We start from the raw sequence: 14,607 nt of genomic DNA, 5'->3' as shown, positions 1-14,607 counted from the left end.
CACATTTTTCTGAGGGTGCTGCTCTCAAAGGCTACGTCTAGACTGCATTTTTTGGGAGGGATACCGGAAGTATCCCAAAAAAGCAACACTGCATCCAAAGAACACATCTGCTTTTTTAATTTTTTTTTGAAAGAACAGACGAGCTTTTTAGCCATCCCTGTACACCTCCTTCTACGAGGAATAAAGGATGGCTCGAAAGAGAACTTTCTTTTGCAATTTGGTACCACGTAGATGCACCAAATTTCGAAGGAGCCTCTCTTGAAAGTAAATCAAAAAGAGATACGCCATTTGTGGTACACAAATTGTGTATCTCTTTTTGATTTAACAGTGCAGTCTAGATGTAGCCAGATTATTAAACAGCCTGCCATTTTGGTACCAAGCTGAGCTCCCACCTCACTACTTCTGGACACCCAAATACTCATCTCTGTGAAGAACACTCACAGGAAGCCCCTGAGATTATATCTCTAGGCAGGAAGGGGTAGGGAAAAGTTTGGGTTGTACCCAAGGTCTGGGATAATACTGTTGTCCTCATTCTACTAAAATTCCTCTTTTAGAATCAATCGTAGAATCCTAGGGCTGGAAGAGACCTCAGAAGATCGAGTCCAAACCCCTGCCCAAAGCAGGACCAACCCCAACTAAATCAATTCAGCATTAAAAGAAAGAGACTCTATGACATAGGTAGGGAAACCAGGGAGTGAGGGGGTGCTGCAGCACTCCCAGGTTTTATATGGGCCCCTGGCTGCTGGTCCCATACCTGGGGCTCCATTCCCTAGCTTTACACCCAAGGCTCAGGTCCTAGCCACTAACCCCACTCCTCTGCTGACCCTGTGCCCAGGGCCCCATGTCCAATGTTCTGCACCTGGGACTCTGTTCCCCAGCCCTGTGCCTGGGGTTCCTCTCACTGGCCCCGTGCTCAGGTCCCAGCTGCTGCCCCCACACTCTATTCCCTGGCTGCTGACTCTGCACCTGGGTCCTGGCTCCTGCCCCAGGCCCTGCTCCCCACCACTGGCCTTGGACTCTGTGCCCAAGGCCCCCCTCCTTGTCCCCAAGGCTCTGCTCCTATCCCCCAAGTGGGGTCCCAACTGCCAGCACCAGGCCTGGGGCTCCACTCCTGGCCCTGAGCCTGCCTCCAGCTGTGTCCCCAGCCTCAGCCCCCTTACCTCTGTGTCTCCAGGTCCCTCCCTCTTGGAGAGAGAACTTTGCTGCCAGCCCCAGCTCTGGGTGGTGTAGATGGCTGCAGATAGGGATAAGGAGAAACATGAGGCAACAAAAAAAAAAGACTGCTTTCAGTGCCCTGTAACACTGCAGGAGTCACTGCCACAGCACCTCCTGCTGGTCACTTGGGAATTAGCTCTTCAGGGCTGGAGCACCCCCTTCTGGCCAATGCCATGCCTGCTGTTCCCCACGAATAGCTCCACCACCTTACTTAAGGACCCGCATAACTTCCCTACCGTGGCATCCTCCCCTCTGAGTACTGCCCTGCTGCAGTGTCCCCACACACGGGGGTCCTCCACCTCAAGGAACCCCCAAGCCTCATACCCATCTTGCCTCAGTCACCTTATTGCCAATCTCCATCTAGCCCTGCCTCAGAGGCAAACTGCAGTCTGACATGGCCACTCAGCATAGACAAGAGGTGTGGACCTGCTGCCTTCCGATGTCCTGGTTGCCCCTCTGCAGCCTTAGTAGGCGCAGGCCTTGCTTCAGGCCCTGCAGCCTGCGAATGTGCCTGGCTAGAGCTTCCCCAGCACTGCCTGCCTTTCCCAAGCCCTGCTCTAAGTTAGAAAGCTTCTAGGTTCCCTGGCAGCCAGGTTCCTCATGCTCCACAGCTGGAGCAAGAGTGAGTCTGTCTCTGCTCTTCCAGGAGCCCTTATTTATACAGTCCCAGCTGGGCTCTAATTGGCTCTCCGTGCCTCAGCTGCTGGTTCCACCTCCATCTCCACACTCGAACGGGAAGTAGTAGATTCTCCAGATTTTGGTGTCTTCACATCACAACCAGATGCCTTTCTGGAAAATATACATTAGTTAAATGCAATTTGGGGGGAGGGCTCAACGCAGAAGTAGCTGGATGAAATTTAATGGCCTGTGATATAAAGGAGATCAGGCTTGGTGATCCAAAGGTCCCTTCTGACTTAAAGCTCTGAATCTATGAACCCTTTCTGTTTTTAAGCCTTTAAAGCCATTCCCTTATTGTTTCATTCTCTAGCTAAGCTGAGAAGGAATGCAAAGTTTTCCCCTAGCTTTACACTAAGCAGGACATGTTTTATTTATATAATCCATTTCTGCTTCAGCAGTTGGCATAAAGCTACTAATAAATAAGCTTTATGGATAACATTTCCATATCTTCCTGCTGATGTCCTTTGAGCTCCACAAGGTATTACCTGAAAGCAGCTAAGCAGAAGAACATTTGCTAGATGTTTACATAGCATTTCCCCCAAATATATTCCAAAGAGGTTTATCTCCCTATTGTCTGGAAGCTTTTATGAAGTACCATGCTGACATTCTGAGCCATAATATTTCTTACAGGTGGTATCGATTTTGTACCTATACAAATTGTAAATTTAATCTAAACTAGTTTAATAGAAAAAGTTTAAAATTCACAGTAGATTAGTGAGCTGTAGGTAATGCAAGTTAATACAAGTTAACACAGCAATTCTGCTTGCACTAGCCAATTAGCCCCTCATAAGACGAAATTCTCAGGTCTCTCTCCCACGTCGGTCTTCTCCCCTGAGCCTCCGGTCTCTCGCTCCATCTCTCTCTCGCCTCCCCCCCTCCTCTCTCTCAACTCTCCTCCACCTCCTGCCTCTCTCTCTGTCTCTCTCTTTCTCTTCTCCTCCCCCTCCTGCCTCTCACTCGGGGAATTGCGGAGCCCAAACGTCCCGGATGAGGGATTTTTCTGGACCAGGTGAGGTTATTTCAGGCTCCCCACCGCCGCCCCGCCCCACACACATCACTGGCCCTCTCCTCGCTTCTTGGCTCCCACTGCAGCCCAGCTGAGCCTCACACCGTCTCCCACAGCCCAGCTGAGCTGCATGCTGGCTTTCTGCTCCCACCCCTTTGCAACCCAGCTGAGCCATACATAGATTTCCTGCCACCCATAGCCGAACTTCACATTCCCCTCGCAGCCCAACTGAGCTGAACATTGGTTACTGGGTCCCCCAACCCCCTGCAGCGCTCCAGGACTGGTCCTGGAACATCTGTGGTCATGCCAACTGAGGATGTTGCTGGACCAGAGAATCCCGGATTTTGGAGGTGCAACCTGTACATCTTTCTCAGTCCCCCAAGGAAATTGGGAGTTTCATTGCTTATGAAATTAAAACTAAACAGGACAAAGTACTGGCAAACATATTCTTAGGCAACAATTCATTTCTGGCAGAAGTTCATCCCTTCCCAGTAAAATCTTAAAAGTTCTGTTCCTAGACTGGAGGAGCTTCTCCCTTTCCATTTTTTTCTCCTGTCCTTTCACAAATATGGGACTCACTGCACCTACCTACCAAACATTCCCAGCAAATCTCAAGATCTATGAAACACTCACTGTAGCAGGAAACTTACACTGCTTTCCCAGCAGTATCAGAATTAGTTTTTCCTCTTGGATAAATTACTTGGCCTTAGAATTTGCAGCCCAACTGCACAGAACTAGTTTTAAAATCCTATTGTTATGCAGTCAAATATAATCAGGAAAGTGAGAGAAGCAAAAAACCTGAGACATCTATCTAGCTCATGGTGTTTGGGGTCACAAGAGTTTTAGGAACATTCTAAATACTTTGGGAAGCCACAAAATGATCTTACCTACAAAAAAAACCCTCCATCCCAGTTCCATACTCAGATCCCATCTGTAGCTTCAGAGAAAAGACTGTGCAGGGAATGAAAGACTGTTCTATGGCTAGAGAGAAACACAATGTAATATTCTGCAAGAGTGAAATTAATTTTGCACAGAGGGCCAGATCAAGTCCAATGTTCCAGTTAAGTACTGTTTAGTAAACCCTAAAAATAGGATTTCATTGCTGCACAGACTTTGTGTTGGCTCTTTGCACAAGGGTGAATTTGATCTATATGGAGAAAAAAGTAGGGTAGTGTGATATTCTGAAGAATACATGGGACGCAGCATGGCCTGGTCAAAAGAGCACTAGACTAGAATCAAAAGATCTTGTTTCTAAGTTCTGATCCTGGCTATCACTAACCTGCAAAGCAATCTAGGGCAAATCACTATACTTTGTTATATCTCCCGCTACATGTCTCTTTTGTGCATTTACACTATAAAATTCTTTGGGGGAGCAGGAAGTCTCTCTGGCTACGTCTACACTACGAGTTTTCTCGGCAAAAATATGCTAATGAAGGACTCATTTGCATGAGTCAATCTCATTTGCATATTTTCTGCGGATCCGTTTTTGTATATGTTGTTTTTGCGCAAAAACAAGCAGCGTGGACATTTTCTTTTGCGCAAAACCACCTTTTCCCGCAAGATCCTTATACCGATCTTGCGGGAAAAGGGGTTTTTGCACAAAAAGAAAACGTCCACACTACTTGTTTTTGAGCAAAAACACCGAGCATAAAAAGAGATTGGCAGAAAATATGCAAATGGAAATGAGTCCCTCATTAGCATATTTTTTGCCAAGAAAACTCGTAGTGTAGACGTAGCCTCTATGTATTTGGACAGTGTTTAACAGAACAAGTCTTGATTGAAAGGACCTAGATGCAACAGAAATAGTTACATGACTTGGTTATAATGTTTTTGTGGACTAAATATAAAGCCTTACATTTTTTTTAACACTGATTACATTTTGAAAATGCTAAAATTGTGTACATCTTATGTTCTCAATGGCAACAGAAAAGCAAAAAAAGATTGGAAATGCTTAACAAACTATTCCATTCATTGACTTCCATTGACAAATTTGTGCAAAATCATCTTCTGAGAACATTGTGAATGGATTTAAACAAATTATCATCTGTGCATAATTGCAAAATAAATTAATAGGAAACTCAACTCTAGATAATAAGTATACCTTCCTCAAAATTAATAGTATAAGCCAGCAGCAATTTAAACATTTACTACAGAAAATGAGGAGGAAAAAATAGAACATATTAGGTAAAGCTCTTGGTTTGTTCCTAGGTAGAGTAGGTTCAGGATAAGAATCAATTTTTTTAAACTAATGATTAGTGGATTTTACCCACTATTTCCCCTTTTACATTATTATTATTCAGCTCTAGAGGCTTTCATGCTCTTTCTTCCTAGAGGGTGAAGCCCCCACTATGGTCAAGAAAAGTACATGAAAAACTCTTGGAAGATTTTCCAATGATGTACACGCAGTCAGTATTTCAATGTCTATGGTGTCTTGCAATAAGCCACCTGAGAGAGCTTTTCTGATTTGAAATCTTTTGAAGCACAAATGGGCCTAAATAAAAAATCTACCTACCAGTTTAGCAGGAGGCCATAGTTAGCTATGAGGAAGCAAGTTACCTCAAAAAAATACAAGAACAAATAAGACTGATAATTTGAAATTGCCAGCAGTTGGAGAAATGAAGCCTAATTTAGAATACATATCTCTGAGCAAACTTCCTAATTTAACCTTATCCCCCATAGTCGCTATTCACTGGGGGGGAAAAGCTTATGATAGCTTTAGCTGGGATTAATAAGACAAATAGAACCAGAAGGAAAGAATGCCCAAGGCCAGCAATCACCAGGAGGCAGTTCCTAAAGATAATCTGTCAGGATGACTTTTTTTCTCTTGATGCATGAATTTGCATCTGTCATGTGACTTCCACATCAAAGAGAAGAGAGCTAAAAAGACACTGAGGACATTGAAGGGCATTTCTCTTGCTAGAGACAGACACATTTCTTGGAGGTGGAGCCCATTGTAATGTTAAACTTTTTTTTTTTTTAAAGAGCAGCATACACTGAAGCATTTCTAGTCATTGCAAAAAGCATATTTAAAGAAGGGACTTTGTACACAGACAGTTCTTGGAATTTTGCTGCGTGAAGCAAACCAGCAAATATCCACCCTTTCCAGCCCAGAGCCCTGCAGAGTACAGACGACTGACTACCTGTTCTGCCTGTGTAACACAGCCTGCTCTGGTACTGATGTTTTAATGTCTAAACAGCTTTACAAATCAGAAACTGGGTGTTCAGTAAGTCAATATTGTATTTATTGAACTATGTATGGCACTTATATGGCCCCATCACCACATGCCCACGGTTCTGCTCACTACTTCTAGTGGACTACCTAGTCATGGGATTCGACAGATGGGCTGGTGTAGTCTGCCAAGGCCTAGGTCAGAGACTCCCTATTGTGAAAGGTGCTATTTTAAGGTTAGGGTGAACAGGGAAAGACTAGTGGCTTGTTGGTTTCTTCAGTCTTATGATTTCTGGTTTGCCATGCTCTTGGGGACAAACAGGAAGACAAGATTTGGCATTCCATTTTAGACCATAGTCCATCAAATCCAAAATCTTATCTCTAGTGCTTAGACCAGGTGTAAAGAATTCCTTTCACTTTCTCAGTGACATCCAGGAACATCAGGTTGACTTTTTTTATTTCTGACCAATAAACCAGGACATCTATATTAAGTGCTATCCCTGTTTGTTCCTTACCACTGCAGCTAATACAAAGACCGAGTAGAAAAGTGTAAGTGACTTATTCCTCTAGCAGTTGAAGAAAAGAGCAGGACAAAGTGGGACACACTGAAGAAACAAGGCATTCCTATAGCTCGGTAGATACCCGTCTCTTGGGAAACATGAGCTGAGGATTCAGGAATTAAAGCCTCACACTCTTTATGAGTCATACCCCTCCATCTTGCCTTAGAAACAGACACCATGTGCATTCTGTGGAATGGAGTAGGATAACATTGTTGTATTTTAATTAAGTTATTTAAAGATTACTTCTCGCCAAGAGATGCACACCATGAATATACCAGTGCCAGGACAGAGATCTATAGACCTACTAAAACTTTTGACAAGCTTCTTTTAATATGAAAGCACAAGCATTTGTTAGATAAACACATGAAAGAGACAAATACTAGTTGACACTGTATGTGATAGTACTAGACAGGGAGTATGATATAAACAAAATGTAACATCACAGAAATGTATTAATGTCTGCAAAAGCAGCTGAGATGGCTAAAACTCTGAGAAAACAAAATTTATGTGCTCAGTGGAGAAGCAAAGAAATCAATATTAAAACAAAAGTATGGTTTTATAAACACAGTTATGTGGATGGTGCAAAACCCAAAATGACAAACAAACAGAATGAACTTGTTGCTGTTCAGATTCATACCAGCTACAATCATGTGCCAGTCCTTCTGCTCAGAGAATAGCATGTCCAATTGGACAGTCCTCATCAGGTATTCTGGAGAGACAAGTCATAGCATGGTCTTTTTCAAGAGCTAAACAAACGATTCATTTATTAGGCCATGTCTTCACTCAGCTGAAGATTGAAACTGCTGAGATTTATCTTCCAGAGTTTGATTTAGAGAGTTGAGTTAAGCCTCCATCAACAGCTGGTACTCCTGCTCCTGTGAGGAGTAATGGAAGTATTGGCCTCCTCCTGTGAAGATGTCAAGGAAACTTGAATCAAGGTACATCAACTCCAGCTACATAATTAACATAACTGGAGTTGCATATCTTGATTCAACCTTCCCCTTTAGTGTGGACTTGGCCTTATATGTAAAAAGTAAAGACAACAGGGTGTGGTTGTCCTATCACCCAAATCATTGAAAACATAATCCAAGCAGCATTACACATTCATACTCTTTGGTCAATTTTCAACCTCTTTCAGGGCTCATTGGACATATATTTAGTTCTTGGTGAGATCACGGAGTTGCTAAAAAGTACGATTAGTAATTTCAAGCTATGAGAAAACTTCTTCGGTCCAGGAAGCAAAAGCTTAGACCTTAAATACATGTTCAGCCCTGAGCAATGGCTCCAGTTGCCTCCAGAGTCTCATGAATGAGAGCCAGTAGTTATGCTTACTCAATGGAGAATCTACCACAGAGCTCAGATCATCTATCCAGACCAGAAAAATGCATGTTGAAGCTAACTGGAATAAGAATCCCCCTCAGCGAGATGCCCCACATTCCGTGAACCCACTCACGATCTCATCTGACATGACTGTCAGCTTTCTCCAGGACATTCTCTCGATAAACATTCTGGCTACGTCTACACTCTGAGTTTTCTCGGAAAAAAAATATGCTAATGAGGGACTCATTTGTATGAGTTGCAATCTCATTTGCATGTTTTCTGCCGATCCATTTATGTGCTGGGGTTTTTGCGCAAATACAAGCTGTGTAGACATTTTCTTTTTGCGCAAAAACCCCTTTTCCCGTAAGATCGGTAAACCTCCTTTTTTGAGGCATAAGGATCTTGCGGGAAAATTTGTAGTGTAGATGTAGCCTCTGCAACAAAGCAGATTTTGGAGACATTTGCAAAAAGGGAAAGGGCACATGCAAAGCAGTGGTAAATTGGAGGACATTTTTATTGCATGGATAAGAGGTAAGGCGTGATATCACACAGGACAGGGGATGAGGCCCCCTCAGACAAAAATCACACTGAAAATTCTGAAATACACAATTCATAAATCAGCTCATAAAGACATTGGTTAAGGATGATTGAGACAAATAGTGAGGAGAGACTGAGGGATTTAGGTTTGTTTAGTCTGCAGAAGAGAAGAGTGAGGGGGGATTTGAGAGCAGCCTTCAACTTCCTGAAGGGAGGTTCCAAGGAGGATGGAGAAAGGCTGTTCTCAGTAGTGATGGATGGCAGAACAAGGAGCAATGGTCTCAAGTTACAGTGGGGGAGGTCTAAGTTGGATATTAGGAAAAACTATTTCACTAGGAGGGTGGTGAAGCACTGGAATGGGTTACCTAGGGAGGTGGTGAAATCTCCATCCCTAGAGGTTTTTAAGTCTCGGCTTGACAAAGCCCTGGCTAGGTTGATTTAGTTGGGATTGGTCCTGCCTTGGGCAGGAGGCTGGACTTGATGACCTCCTGAGGTCTCTTCCAGCTCTATGATTCTATGAAACCTCATACCACATATTCTTCCTGGAGTACTGTAGGTCTAAGATGCCAACAGGAAGCAGCTGGATTGTAACATGCAGATCCCAATGGCAGTCAAGTGTGAATCAGTTTTCACACATCTGTAGATAGGATAGTCCAAATATTGACCTGGTAAACTGCAATAATGGACAGATGGCATCATAGAGAGCCGTACCCAAAATTGGGCCTAAGGATGCCCATAAAATCCACAACAACCAGACTTAGAACATCTAAATAACTAGCAGGTGGAAAACACTTTGGTCCTTTAGATGAAAACTGAGAATCCTGACAAATTCTCTGTTAGCATCACCATCAGTTCATTCCTTAGAGACCTTCAGACTTTGACCATCATCAGAAAACAGCTGTGCACAAAGCAAAGCTAGATGAAACAAACAAGCAGGCATCTGTGTGTCTAAATGAATAGAGGTTCAAATTGTACATTGATGATATAGGGTGTTTTGAATGTGTAGAAAGGAGCACAAATAAGAACCTAATATGATACAAAAAGCAAGATAGGTCAGCATAAAATCCAGTTCTAGAGATACAGCAATTTTTTATAATAACCAGGTAAGAGTTGCTGGGCCAGAGAGAAAATGGAAATAAATTATTTGATCTAATTAAATATATGGGGTTGGAGTGGGAGGAGTCAGACCCAGGCTGTCATCAAAGCTGACATCCTGCAATTACAATAGCAGAAAAGAACGCTGAATAGCAGGGAATGTAAACTAAAAATTAGCAAAGTAAAAAAAAAAATCAATAATTGATAGTTAGGTTGAACCATTAAGATCTGAAAGGATAAAAATATCTGTAGAGTCATCACAATTTGGAATGAGCGCACAAATGTTATGCAATAGTAATCTGTGTACCACAGGCATTGACAAAGGCATAAGAAACTTCAGAGAATAAAGTGCCACGGATAGAGAGAGGAAGGAAAGTAGTTGAAATGGACTAAACTAACTCACACATATTTTCAGATCACCACGGTTACAGAGGTTACAAATAAATAGTAGCTGTGATGTGTTGTAGGTTTGCAGGAAAGCAATGTGGAAAAAGCGGCATCAGGTGCTCTTTAAAGTATGTCTCTCGACAGCAAACATATGAAAAAATGTCACCTTCTGACTCCGATCCACGCCACATACATAATGGAGTTGTATCTGCCGCTGTACTGTCCTTTACCTTCGTTAGTAACACCAAGCCAGTGCCGCTCAGACAGAGCAAGCTGGATTCTACTCCTCATGAATCAGAGTACTATTGTTCCAATCATTTACGCTAGCACAAAACCATTCGTGGACATGATATTACCAGTGAACCATTTTGCAATGAATGGGTCTGCACAAACAATACTGCAGCGACACTCTTCTCAATGTGTTAGCTCAATCAAAGTTAGCATAGGTACATCTCCTGTCAGTCAACCCACAGCTTGAAGAGAAGACATGTCCTGGGGCCATGTGTCAGACTAACAAAGGATACTTTGGGGAATCCTACCCAATCAGTCAAATAGTTTCAGCACCCGCATCCACAGTGGGAACACAGCCAGAAGGCCAGGGTTTATAATCCCTTGAGACTGAGTGGGTCTAACTGCCCAACCCGTGGAGAGCAACCACCATCAGATCACACACCTTGGCACTGGAAAAAAGATACCATTGAACAATATGGTAAAGGCTCCAAGCCTCACAGAGAAGGTAGAGGGGTTCTCTGAACCAGTCAGAGAGTGACTGACTCTGAGGGAATTTCTATACAGCCCACACAAGTGAATTTCCCAGCCTGCGTTGGGCTTGTGCTGGCCCACTGAAAATAGAATCATAGAATCCTAGGGTTGTAAGAGACCTCAGGAGGCCATCAAGTTCAGCCCCCTGCCCAAAGCAGGACCAACCCCAACTAAATCATCCCAGCCAGGGCTTTGTCAAGCTGGGACTTAAAAACCTCTAGGGATGGAGATTCCACCACCTCCCTAGGTAACCCATTCCAGTGCTTTACCACCCTCCTAATAAAGTAGATTTTTTCTAATATCCAACCTAGACCTCCCCCACTGTAACTTGAGACCATTGCTCCTCATTCTGCCATCCATCACTAATGAGATCAGCCTCTCTCCATCCTCTTTGGAACTGTCCTTCAGGTAGTTAAAGGCTATCAAATCCTTCCCTCAATCTTCTCTTTAGTAGACTAAATAAGCCCAAATCCCTCAGCCTCCTCTTGTAAGTCATGTGTTCCAGCCCCCTAATCATTTTTGTTGCCTTCTGCTAGACTCTCTGGCTATATCTACATTGCAGGCTTTTGTTGGCAAAGAGTATGCTAATGAAGTGATCATTAGCATTTTTCACGCTGTCATTTGCATATTCATTGCTGATGCTTTTTGCACAAAAACAAACAGTATAGATGGGTCTGTTTTGCCCCCAAAAACCCTTTTGTCCAAGATCCTTATGCCTCCTTTTTTGAGATGGCCCCCACACAGCAGGTGAAGGGATATGGAAGATCTGAGGAACCTGCTGGGCTGCTGTCCAGGAGCTGTCCAGGTAAGCACCTCCCAGACAGAGTCTATCTCTGGCATCCCAGACCTTCACTGCCCCCCAACCCTCTGCCCCCTCCTGCACACCTATCCCAGGTCACAACCCCCTCCCAGATTTTGCACCGCAATTTCCTACCCCAGGTCACAACCCCTTCCTTTTCGAGACTTCCTTCCAGACACCACACTTCCTTCTGCACCCCAACCTCCCTTCTGTGCCAACTTTCCATCATAGACCCTGAACCTCTTCCATTAATATAATGGAAAAGTGAAGTCCTGGACCACTTAGCAAATTTTTGGAATTGCCTTCTCCCTCATCAACAGTTATTGGCCACTCCTGATCTAGACTGTTTCCCAGAAGTTATTACCTTGCTTTTTTCTCCATCAGGCTATTTTATCTACTTCTTCCATCCTCTCTGATGATGTCTTTTTTGATGAAAACCCAGTTACTAGTTGTAACCTTTTCCAAATAGTTTAAACAGCTTAATAGTTTAAACATCTCTCTTGGCCTGTTCCTTCATCCTCCTGTTTACTTACAGCCTGTCCCACCTGCATAAGACTCAGTCTGCCTGTACCAGTTTTTTCAGGTATATGTTCAGGTTCCTAACCTGCTACATTTCGCCTAAAAATAAACTACAGAATAATGGCTAGAAGTGTAAATATGCTGTGTTATTTGATTACATATTTATTGTGAGATTGGCTCCCCTTTGTGGCTACTTTTGTTTCAATAGCATTCACTAGTTGTTGAATGTAGTATAATAGGCAAAAAATGTCCCTATGCAACATGATACTGAAGTTTCCAAACAAGTGGAATGAGGGAATATTTGCTCTACCTTCAATTGCAGTTCTGCTTTGAAAAAGGATTCTAAAATTAGCATTGTGGGGTTCCATTTTTGATTGCTTTCAAAGAACCAGTATCACATTTGCTCAGAGTGCAAGTACAGTTATGGATATTTTCCTAGCTGCAAACATGGGATCAAATTGGTTTCCCACTGCTCTGCACAGCATCAACAGCAATAAATATTCCAGAAGCCAAATTCTGTCTCAGTTGTACCTGTTCAGTGGAGCAAACAAGTGTAAATGAGGGCAGGAGCTGGTGCTGTACTTGGAACCTGGTTTACAATTCAAATTCAGAATGAATTCCAGCCCACTCTCAGTTGTTTTGGTTCTTCACAGCTAGTAAGAGGAAAAACTTATTTTTGTTACTAAAGCCAGAAGATCAGGACTGAAGTGTGGAGAAGACAGCGTGTTATTGTACTATTGCCAGTGCAGACCAGGACACAGACTATAACTTCAAGCATCTACTACGCTAGTTGGTGCATAATATTAGGAATGGAGCCAGGACTCAAGACACACTCTAGCCATCGGTTTGGGTAGGCAGGACTTAGCTGAGTCTGTTCTCCTCCCCACTTTGAAGCATGTGGTATAGATAGCTGGTCAAATGGGAGAAGGGGATGCCTTTAAGCAGGGAAGAAGTGTGATAAGAAGGCATCGTTTTACATGGCTGCTGTTAAAGAGAAGAGCTGCACCCCAGCTACAATATTTTTTGAGAAATGAAATGAAATTTTGAAAAACTACTGATATTCTAACTAAAGCAAAAGAGATACAAAGACCATTTTCAAGTCCTCCCAATTAGGAGCAAGGTCCCATTAGTGTAGTTGCTGTGTAGAAGCACAGACTCTGCCCTGGTAATTTATGATGCCAATGGATGTAAGACACAATAGGTGAATGTTACATACAGCAGAAGGGGCCAACAATATGCCAATGACACAGAGCTCTATCTATGTTTCACCATATATGACCATGGCATTATCATGAAGAGGTCCTGGAGCCTGGATGAACTCAGCTCCTGGATGGAGAACAGGTGGCTGACATTTAACTGACAGAGACATGAAGCATTTTAAAGAATTTGCAGCCATGGTGCAGACTCTGTTGATTGAAGGCACATGCTCACAACTGGTCAGTTCAGTCCATAGTTCAGCAGTGCTCACCAGGATGAAGGCCAGAATGGACATATCACAGGCCACCAACACATAAAACAAAGTAACAAAAATGAGGCCAAAATATTACAGTCTACAGGAGACTATAGTTATGTGCCACGGCAGAAAACAGCCAAGACCACTATGCAGCAGTCCATAAGGACCTGTCAATATAGCCTGATCTATAGATTATGTCTTAATTATACTGATTACCTACTAATTCCCAATTATCACTTTGAAGAATGACAAGTTCTTGTCTCAGGATTGCTATGCAGTTGGGATCACCAATGTGCACAGCTGAAATATTCACACTATGAGAACTCTTCTATAGTTACATATAGTTTATTAATCTATTTAGCAAAGTCACAAACACTAATTCAGTAAGGCAGATAGAGAGATAGCAGAATGCACATCTGTACATCTACATACTCACACCACCCCTTTCAGAGTGACCTGAAATGTTAGCCATCACCATCATCTGCCTCCTCATTACCAGCAGCCATCATTTGGGCACCTCGGCGGTTACAGGCAAATGCAGCCCCCATTAGCTGGGAATGGTGATCCACAGCCAATGGGAACCGTGATCCCCCATACCTGCGGAGGTGCAGGTAAATACGGCAGTGTGGGTGTGCCAGGGGCTAACCCTAGCAGACCATATCTGACCTGTTGGCCAGTATTTGCCCAACCTTGTTCTACCTCCTTCCATTGAGCAAGTTCTTCTTAGTTTCTAAAATCTGAAGGTAACCACCAATCTGTGCCAAGGGGCCTGCTTAACCACATTTATGATGCTTCAGCTAATGTTTTCAGGATACTGTGATATTGTGATACTGTGTATTTCTTGCATTGCAGCTGAATATCATGAAGGCAAGTCAGTGAATATCATAAAGGCAAGCTTCCAAACATCAACAATAGCTAAGAAATGATTAAGAAAGATACATGCACGAAAATCCTGGCAAGTGACCCATACCCACATGCTGCAGGGCAAGGCAAACCCCCAAAGTCATTGCTAATCCAACTTCAGGGAAATTTACCCCCCCCCCACACACACACACCAAAGGTGATCATGACCCTGAGCATGTGAGGAAGAACCAGTCAGCTAAGCAC

Source organism: Pelodiscus sinensis, chromosome 1, assembly GCF_049634645.1.
Source record: "Pelodiscus sinensis isolate JC-2024 chromosome 1, ASM4963464v1, whole genome shotgun sequence".
In the NCBI taxonomy this organism is placed as follows: Eukaryota; Metazoa; Chordata; order Testudines; family Trionychidae; genus Pelodiscus; species Pelodiscus sinensis.
This window is presented reverse-complemented; position numbering follows the sequence as displayed.